The 10,548-nt window shown below is 35.8% G+C and overlaps 1 protein-coding gene across 3 annotated transcripts in view; it reads left to right on the top strand.

The window, feature by feature from the left end:
• The first annotated feature begins 8,026 nt into the window (after positions 1-8,026).
• dynlt4 (dynein light chain Tctex-type 4) overlaps positions 8,027-10,548 on the top strand; it is a 4,018-nt gene continuing 1,496 nt past the window's right edge. The window contains exons 1-2 of one of the 3 annotated variants that reach the window (XM_016446851.1): positions 8,034-8,102; positions 8,597-8,668. The gene's annotated coding sequence lies outside the window, so the exon portion shown is untranslated. Of the gene's footprint in view, positions 8,103-8,596; positions 8,727-10,548 lie in introns of all 3 variants that reach the window. The other 2 variants (XM_016446849.1, XM_016446850.1) reach the window with 2 other exon arrangements.

The following is a 10,548-nucleotide window of genomic DNA, read 5'->3' as shown; positions in this document are numbered from 1 at the left end:
AGAATATCTCTTTGGATTTGAGACTTTAGTCTTTGCAACTTTACAGATCTTCTTTATGCACCAAGAGCTTGTAACACGTCAAAGAGAAAGGAAAAATTGAAATCGCATCATATGACCCCTTTAAGGTTGAAGCACTGATGTCACATGGACTATTTTAACTATGCACTTACTACCTTTCTGGGCCTTGAACGTGGTAGTTGCATTGCTGTCTATGCAGGGTCAGAAAGCTCTCAGATTTCATTAAAAATATCTTAATTTGTGTTCTGAAGATGTATGAAGGTCCTATGGGTTTGGAACAACATGAGGGTGAGTAATTAATGACAGAATTTTCATTTGTTGGGTGAACTATCCCTTTAATAAATATTAATGTTAATATTAAACATTAACATTAAACATTAAAATGTATTGTGTATCAAAATCAATTATTTTTTAAGTAGGTGACATCACATCTGTTCTATGTGAATTAGGTAATCCAAGAATGCATTGCGCCATGCTTAGTGAAAAATTAAGGTGCTGAATGAGTCACAAACATTTTTAACTATAAATATATTTTAGTCACTAAAAAGATTTTGCTGAAATAGCTCAGTGTAAGTAACAAAAATACAATTTTACCCAATATTTCCTATGTATTTTTAAGTTTATCAGTGCTGTGGTGTTAGCTTAGCATAATGCTACCATCTGACTCTATAAAAAGAGATATATTATAAGGTCACACTGCACACACAAATGTCACGTCAGGGTATCACCCCTCGGCAACTGTGGTGACAGTGCAGTCAGTGGATGGACATTTCCACTGTGTGGTACTGAGGGGTTGTACTGTTGTTTCACTTTTAGTTTACTGTGGGCATATATTTGTGATATAAATAACCCCTGGGGTTAGATTTGTGATTTTTATCAGCTTGATAAAATTATGCAGGGCTTTGCACTTACGCACTCTCATGCAAACACACGCAAACAAGCCCATACAAACATTTATACCTTGCATAATGTAGGAGTGGAATTAATGAGGGGAACATATGCACATGCAAAACCCATTAAACATGTATTTACTACATTGTGTTCATGGAAATTACATCCATTAATCCGCTGTCCACTTTAGTTTGGGTTTTGAAAATTAGAATTGCTACCCATGATGACAGAGAACATCCCAGCATTATCATGCTTTATTAATAAGCATTCTGGGGCAGCAGAAAATACAATGAATTCCCCAGCAGATTTCTTCTTCTTTTTTCTTTTTTTTTACTCCCTCTTTCTCTACTCTAGAAAAATGAGCAGCAGATAGTTAGAGATGTCTGGTTTATGACTGTGAAGAACTGGGGAGTTTTTGGAGAGACAGGCATGGGGCTGTCCCGGCCTGACAGATGAACAGCAAGAGAAGAATTGCTTCTGAAACACAAGTATTTATTTATTTACCATGCAATAAAGTATTAAGCAAGGTAAATTAATGAATAAAAAAGTATAAATTTAGATAGATAGATAGATATATAGATAGATAGATAGATAGATGATAGATAGATAGATAGATAGATATAGATAAAGATATTAATAATGTGTAATAAATAAATAAATTATATATATATATATATATGTGTGTGTGTGTATGTGTGTGTGTGTGTGTGTGTGTGTGTGTGTGTGTGATAAATAAATGAATAAATAAATAGATTATACATATTTAAAAAAAAATTCTCAGTAATTCTTATAATTTCACATATTTTTTTTTTTCTTTTTCTTTAGATTTACTGTGGTCTTCACATGCTTTACATTCACATTCTTCGTCATCATCTTCATCTCTATTATTAATATTGTTAGGAAAGGCCCCTTTTGGGTTTTCCTCTGACTGAGTAAAGCACTTGTCCTCCGCCCACAGTCTCCCTCAGTGTCTTTCTGTTTCAGCACGTGATGCTCTCGTCTCCCTCGATTACATTGTCGTCAGTGTTGCACACCTTCAAAACCGTAACCTCCCACTGTTCTGAACGTCACCTCTGAAAAACCCTGTCAACGGATCAAGCATAAACACCCACATATTTCTGTGAAAGAAAAGTTCAGAACTGAACAACTCAGCTTTGACTGACAGTGTATAGCTAATAACAGTAACGTGTCTCATTTTGAGCTCAGCTAACGGCCTTCAGCATGAGAAGCTGAGATGAAACCCCTCAGAGTCTCTCTCTATCTTAGACTTATCAGAATGTTGTGTCTGGCCTATTAAGATAAAATATATGTATACATTATATACTGTATATATGGGGCAGTTGTGCTTCTCTGAATTAATTTAAATGTATATGTTTATTTTTCCATGCTAGTTTTACAGCAATCGGCTGATTTAACTTTTGTCCCAAGATAGTTTAAGGATGTTTCTGTTCAATAAGTAACTGGAGAAGGTTTATTATCTTACGTTACTGCTTCTGATGAGAAAAATGTATGTTGTTATTCACAAAAATTCAGTATGATTATTCTGGTTTTGGGTCACCTAAAAACGACATCATGCTTTTTACTGATAAAATATGTATGCCAAACAAAAACTTTGTACTTTAACTTTGAGGGAAAGTACAAAGTCGTGTCTAACAGAAGTAAATCACTTTGTCTAAACATGTAGGAGATACATAAATCCACTGATGTTTTTATACTTTTAGACTTCAAGCCTTTGGCTTTAGTGCTGCTGTGAGGTGCATCTGGGATCCAGACTGCCATAATAATCAGCAGGGAATGTTGTGGGAATTCCCCCTATCTGTTACTTTGGAATGTCTTATTGGTGTGGCATAATATTTGGGCCTGTAAAAAGAGAAGGTTCAAAGAAAGAAAGAATGAGAATGATAAAGCTTAAAGTCAAAGGACAGATGTTGTACTTTAGTCTGAAATCTTTCAAAGCTGTGTATTTGTCCTTTCATTTATGTTAATCCGGCTCTGATTTTGGATTGTTCGCAAAGCACATGATCATGAAATGCTTAAAAAAAACATTTTGTATATTAATTCCAATTATATTTCCATTTGCTTCACAGTAATACATTTCCAGGCCAGATGGTGAATGAGCAGGGAGAGTGGGTCATACTGACAATAAGTTATTAATAATTCACAGTTTAAGCAAAGATCAGCCATCCATGTGTCATATGATATGTGGACACACTGTGTCAGCTATCTGCGTATGAGAAATCAGTTTTCCCTTTGTACAGCAACTGAGCTGAATGTTAATGAGTCAAGTAAAATAATTAAATAAATAGAAGAGGTCAAACAACAATATAAATTAACTGAAATTATATAATTTTTCTATATATGGCTGGAGTATTGCCATTTGGAAACTAACAAAGTAAATTAACACCAGATATAATATGACATACAGTTTACTTTACAGTTTACAAAATCAGATGAAAACTTTGGCAGCAACAAACAACAAGTAATAGGAGGTGTCCACATCCTTGGCTGCTGTAGAGACATTTTGCCTGCAATATTGATCCTATTAGTTAATGTTTTTGTCGAATGAGCCTGCTGCTGACACATCAGATCTTGAAAGTCGAAGTAGAGCTTTGCAGTAAGACAAATTGGTCTTTAGGGTGATCGTATTGACCCAAAAACTGAGAAAACAGTGTTAAAAGTCAAACAACGCTCTTACTTACCACAGTGTGACTTTCATCACATGTGCAATAAAAAATAACAAGACTGAAAAGGGAGTCACCATTCCACCCTTAAACAGTTTCGCATGAATCAGTTCATTCACACTTTGTTGTAAATGTTTTTGGTTTAATGACAGACCCCTTTCACAAACGAATACACCCTCATTATTTTTTGCTGAGGCAAACTAGGGGGCTTTCCCTGAAAATTATTCTACACACAAAGCTCTGCTTATCTGGCCCAGCCCTGGGCCTGTGCCGGTGTCCAGAGGAAGTTCACAACAGTCTCCCATCACCCACCACCCCTACAATCCCTGCTTTTGTCAGGAAACACCGAACAAGCCAGCGGACAAGGCCTTGTTTGGTCTTCAGAGTTTTGCCATGTGCTGGGACTGAGGAAGTTCCTAATTAAAACCAGTCGCTAAACATCAGCAATCGCTCTTTCAATAGGTTTGACCACTTCCTCTTTCTGTAGATTACCATGAGGTTTTCCTTAAAGACCCCATAAAATCCCAAATGGAGTTTTGTGGCATTTAATTCATGTCTGTTTGCTCTAAAGTCATCTATACCAGTGGTTTGGGCCGGGGTTCACAAGTGGGCCTCAGCAAAGGGGGGGGAGGCAAAAAAAGTCTTACAGTTATTTAAATTAGTTATATGTAACATAATCTTCATCAAAATGCTTTTGAGTTGAAAACATATTTTTGAGTTTATTTTTGTAACAACAGAAGTACCAGAAGTACACATTCAAAAACCATCTTGGTTTGGCAAAACCAAAATGGGGTCTTGGAGTCAAAAAAATTTAGAAGAAAATCTGACAAAATGAATCTTAATGAGATATATGCATTTGATATTTGCAGTTTTATATAGGAAAACAGACCCAAAGTTTTGATGACTCATACACTGATTTGGTCCAATCAAATCCTCCCTAGTATGAGAACGTCCCGCCCCTTGACACAGCCTGCAAAAGTAAGAGGCAAATTTAAAGGGATAGTTAACTCAAAAATGAACATTCTGTCATTATTTATTCACCCTCATGTTGTTTCAAACCTTTATGACTTTCTTCAGTAGAGTCAAAATAACATTGGACTCCATTGACTTTCACTGTATGGACAAAAATAGAAGCACAAAAGTTTGGAACAACATGAGGACCCTTTAATACTTTTGACGTAACTAAAGGCTAAAAATATGGGTTGAGCTCACATGTTTTTGTATAAGCCAAGGGTCTCTCAGTTTATTTACACTAGAGCATATAAGTGCTATGACCTGGCCAACAGTGTCACAGTTTGTGTTACTCAGCAGTGACTCTCAGCTCAGCCCACCAGCTGAACCTGGCCAAGGAGGGGGCAGAGTGCTATGAAGTTGTGCTAAGGAAATGGAGGAAGCTGCCAAAAGGAAACAAAACTCCTGTCTGACTCCATTTTGTTGTGGTTCCCGAATATGATTCACTGGTTCTAAGACTGCCTCTGGAAAAACTGGCAAGTGGGTGACAGCGGATTGATCAGTCAGAGTGAGAAACACACCCCAGCTTTTTACTGTTACTTTTTACTCATGCAGGCTTACTCAAAACATCAAACAACTGCAACGTCAGGTTATGAGAGCTGTGGGATATTTATGAGACAAAGTCATATGTTTAGGTTAAAAAGCCGGCGTCTCATTTCTTACTTTCACCATGGTTAACACGTTAGCAAAGACTTTGATTTTTTTGAAGAATGTCCCTTATGCTCACCAGGGTTGCATTTGTTTGATCAAAAATACAGCAAATACAGAAATAATTCTAATATGCTGATTTGGTGCTCAAGAAACATTTCTCATTAACATCAATGTCAAAAATAGTACTGCTCAATTTTTTTTTTCTTGGGATTCTTTGATGAATAGAAAGTTTAAAAGAGCATTTATTTGAAATATATTTATTTTTAATAATGTAAAGGTCTTTATTGTCATTTTTTGATCAATTTAATCCATCATTCTGAATAAAAGTATTGCTTTTTGATTGAAACGTACTAAACCCTATGTCTCTTTGTCGTGTCGTCTGCGTGCCACAATATGCACACCCAATGTTCTGTGTATGAAACGTTCATTTAATTGTGATTTAGAAAAGAGGTTTATCTGACACCATGATTAAAGTCAATGAAAAATGCATCAGCGTTAGTCTCGATGAATAATGCAGAGAAACAGAATACTTTGATATGATAATAGGTCAAAATATCAATTCGGGTCTGAATATGCATCTTTTTTTTAAACTATGGATTAAATATCCTTAAAAGGCTTTCTTATGTTTTGTACCATCTTATATTTTGTAATGGAAACCATTGAATTGACACCATTAAAAATGTTTTGACTTGTAGATGGGTGGTAACTTTATTAGTAATTATCATTACTTTAATAGATCTCTACTGTGGCTTTTCTTATTGGGATAGTTCATCTAAAAAAGAAAATTCTGTTGTTCATGTCATTCCAAACGTATATGATTTTCTTTCTTCTGTGGAACAAAACTTTTGACATTTTATTTTAATTAGATATTTTCACCAGTGACTATTAAGTTTCAAAAATGCTCAAAAAGCCAGTTCTTTTCAGTAAACGATTTACAATTCAGAAAGAATGATTTGTTCATTTTCGTTCTGACTTTTGTGTCCTGACAAGAAAATCGTCTCCGTTATCTCAGCTCCAGATTGAGTACAGACTGATGCAGTGCTCCTCTAAATGTTTCAGTTGGGTGACATCATTAGACCTGACGTACGTAGTATTTAAATTGTGTAACACTAGAGCCCTCAGGCCTCTGAGTACAGATAAAAAAGTTTGTTGCTGAATTTCGTATTGTTGGGTCAATGTGTGCTACTAACTCCTTGTGCATCAAAATCACATGTTGAACTAGATCAAGTTGACCCTTTACATCAGTCTCTGAGGTGCTTACTAAGGTTATGAACAAACCCCTAAGCCTAAGTATTAAATCTCAATATAACATGTCTTCTACTGGATATGAACGATACATCAAATGGTCAGAAATCTCATATTTCATTGAAGGAGAGACCCAAGCCATACAGAGATGTGAAGAGACATAGAGGCATAATCATGCAATTTACTATTTTAGTATTTATAGAAAAAAATTAAAAACTTTTCTTTTAATATTTTCAGTTTTTGTTTTAATTTTAATAATTTTGTCATGTGTTTTCATTTTTTTTTCAATATTTATTTTTATACTTCAACTTAAACCTGTTTTTTTTAGTTAGTTGCCAAAATAACATTTTCATCTAACATTTATATTTTATTTTATTTCAAGTTTATTTCAATTAACAAAAACTACTTTTAATAGTTTTAACTTTTCAGTAAACAATCACAGCGTTGCTTGAAGGTTGGTACTCCAACCTAACAACCAAGCAACACATAGCCAAGAAACCATTCTAAATCTCTGGTAAGCATTTGGCGTCAAACGCTACTTTTTCTTCAGAAAAGTAAAAGTTTCAGTTCTGTAATGCAGCTATCTACTAGTTGATTTATGGAAAACAGAGTTTTCGTCTATATAAAAAACTATTTATGGTTTTCCCCTCTCAAAGGTCTTGGCTTTTCAACTGCCTCCACTGTTTGTGTTTTTGGCTCGACAGCACATTTTAAACTCCACTAGTTTATTGATACACCTGCAGACATGTCCAGACATGCTGGAACGTGTTGACCTTTGTGCATCTGTCATTTATTTCCAACATCCTCTCAAATATCCTCATGTGTTTCGCATGACTAAAAACAATACAGAGAATACAGAGAGTTAGGGGTGGAAACTTTATCATGATTATGAACAACAAATTTTCCATTATATAAAGTATTTGTCAGTGATATTCTTTGAGATAACTCTCACATAGATTATAGAGCCCCCTGACATCGCTAAGACTGGTTTAGTGAGTCAGAGATGCAGCACAGAGGTGCGTTTCATGAGCGGCTTGTGTTTGGACGTGACTGCAGCCCTCCTTTTCCTCTTGATTGCAGTGGAAACAGATGGCTCTGCCTGATACTGCCCACTGGCAACCAGAGATCAGCACCTTTTCTCTCTCAAATACAAGAGATCAGTGTGCCACACTAAGGCCCTTTGCGATGAAGCTCCACAGCACTGTTGGAAATATAAAAATGACCATAGCAAACCATTTGCCAACAAAAAAAAAAGATATTTTACTCGATTACCCATGACTGCACTGGACATCAGCCATAATTGTTGATAAGCCAGTCAGGCTGCTGTGGAAGGTTAAAATCGAAGGCTTTCCATGACTACAAGCAAGTTCGTGGCAGATATCCAGATTGTCCAATGCTCTGTGTGAATGATTGCCTGGCTTGCAGGGGCATTGTTTAGTGTGTCTGCCCATGCAGCCCATTTTGACAATAATTTACGGGGCCGCTCTTTACTTAGAGATGCACTCGCAACAGTGAGTGTGGACCACTTAGTGACAACATTAGTTGAGAAGAGCGAACCTCACTGGAATACAACAATTTTCAAATTTTAATTGAGCTCCTAAACGGGTAAGGAAATTTGGGGTAACCCATCATCATGGTGATACCAAAACAACATACTAAACAAATATTTTATTGATTTTTGTAGATGGTTTTGGAAGTCATATTAACACTCATGGCTTGTTGAGATTAACTTTACTGCTTTTATCAAACTGATACTTAAATATATTTTTAAATCTATCAAACCAATAAATGTGCTTCTCAGAGAAACTTTAGTAGATTCATTTTGAAGCTTATGTAAAACCTCTGACTCAAGAGCCATTTTAGCTTGTTCATTCTTGCTGCCCATGGTGTGGAAGCTGACGGTAAAGATGTGCTAATTAAATGATCTTATCTGAATGAGGATGTACAATCACCTGCTGTTCTTTTCTAGTGACTCAGTTGTGAAAGACTCATTCTTACTCTCTATCCTACCCATACCTGTACTTTTACGTGTTTTACTTACTGTTACTATTCTACATGTGTGTAGAGCGGTAAACCGTGGTGAATGTTTTGGCACGTAGATTAATATCTCTCAAGAGCGGTGTGGAGGCAAAGACTGGGGAGAGGCAGAAGAGAGGTGAACTGAACCTGAGGTGTGGTATACTGTTGACTCAATCTGAGGACTTTAACAATAACTTACTGCACAGACAGGTGGGAACTTCCCTGACGGTGTTGTTTAAGAAAAGTTTCATACATGAAAAAGAATCTCATTCTCTTAAAGAAACTGTTCTGGTTTGCGTCCAAGTAACATATTTAACCAGGTGCCCAGGTTAAAATCAATTTTTAATAGTTTTTAATTGTTAGAAACGTAATCTAGGTCTGGACTCAAGATGTCTCTGGAAAACCTCTTGAGCCTGGCCGAATAAATTGATATCCTCTCTATAATAAAATATTATATTAAGAATCAAAACCTCAGCAAAATAGATTAAAAAAAAATGCATTTATGTTTTTTCGATTAACACTTCACTGGCCTTTTTCAGTTATGAAATATGTCATTTTATTGGACAAATCTAACATTCACAAAATTTCCAACAACAACTAAACAAAGCTTTTTTTTACTGCAAGTACATCAGTTCCAAATGGTAGTTTGATGGCACTTTGGCCCAAACAACTTCAGGTCATTGATTTTTGACCGTAGATCTACTCTGTTTAGGATTATTCATGTGTTTTTGGAAGCATTTGTTCAGTCTTAAACTGACACACTATTGCTTTTCTTATGTTTGATTTGTGACTCATCATATTGTCACTCTCACAATTCTCACAATTCTAACCTTTTTAATTGCCTACTGATGTAGTGAACACCTTTTGAAATGATTTTGTTGAACACAGAGCTCAATTCACAGGGCCGGGACCAAATTATAATGTTGGACCCCAGCCTCCATACATTAAGAAGCATTGATTTAGTAGGCTTCCTCTAGTCCCAGGGCCTGGGACAATGTTCCTGGTTGTTCCCCCCTGATGGCAGCTCTGTCTCGACTCCCTTTATAAGAAAGAGTAACAAATAACAAAGAGTACCACACTCCATAAGCATGGATTTATGAGGGCCAAATTCTTGCGCAGTAGGTCTATAACTAATAAATCTCAATTACCTTTTAAATTAGATCCATAGAAATCTTTTTGGTTCAAGAAAACAGTCTAATTTTAGAAACCTGTGTCCTTGAGGAAACAATAGTCAGTTTGTGTTACTGGGAAAAGCCCTTAGTCTCATACCTGATTGTGACTGTATGAATTTAACCACTGAACTCACATGACCTCTTTTACAGAGTTGACCATCCTGTAAGTTCACATCTTTTTCAACAAATACAATGTGGGTAATTCCCAGGAAATGATGCCATTTGTGCCTGAATGACTTACTAGAGATGTAATGAATAGAATACTGAACTTTTGACTTTGACACATTTCGCACTGATTACTGTAGTGTGAAAACAACAACATAATTTTGTGTTTTTCACTGAAGTATCAGTTAATAAGCTTATCCTAATTTATCACTGTTCAAATGTAATGGGTTAAATGGAGTTGTATCTTATATTGTAGCTTAATTGTAGCTTTTACTAAAATTAAAATGCCAGATGCATTTTCAAAGGAGCAAAATTTTTCTTCGTCCTTTTTTTTTTTTTAAAGAAAAATATTGTTTTTGGCACAATGCACAAGAATACTGGTAGGAAAAAAATGAAGTGTGGTGCAATGATAGTTGCTCAGGGTGGGAGCAAAGACGTTTTAGCAATGATCTTCAACCTTAAAACGTAGTATGTAACAGGACTGGTACACAACACATAGCTTTAGGGTTCGTAAATGATACCTATTCCTACTTGCAAAGCTGGTAACCACATGGATTGAGGTAGTAGTTTACAAATGAGTCATTGAATGAATGAATGAATGAACAAACAAACAAATAAATAAATAAAAAGCACTAATCTGATTATTTGTTGGACTGCAACCCTTTATGGTGGTTCCCTCAACGTCAGTGGTGGTT

Source organism: Sinocyclocheilus anshuiensis, unplaced genomic scaffold, assembly GCF_001515605.1.
Source record: "Sinocyclocheilus anshuiensis isolate Anshui unplaced genomic scaffold, SAMN03320099.WGS_v1.1 scaffold375, whole genome shotgun sequence".
Classification (NCBI taxonomy): domain Eukaryota; kingdom Metazoa; phylum Chordata; class Actinopteri; order Cypriniformes; family Cyprinidae; genus Sinocyclocheilus; species Sinocyclocheilus anshuiensis.
This window is presented reverse-complemented; position numbering and strand designations above follow the sequence as displayed.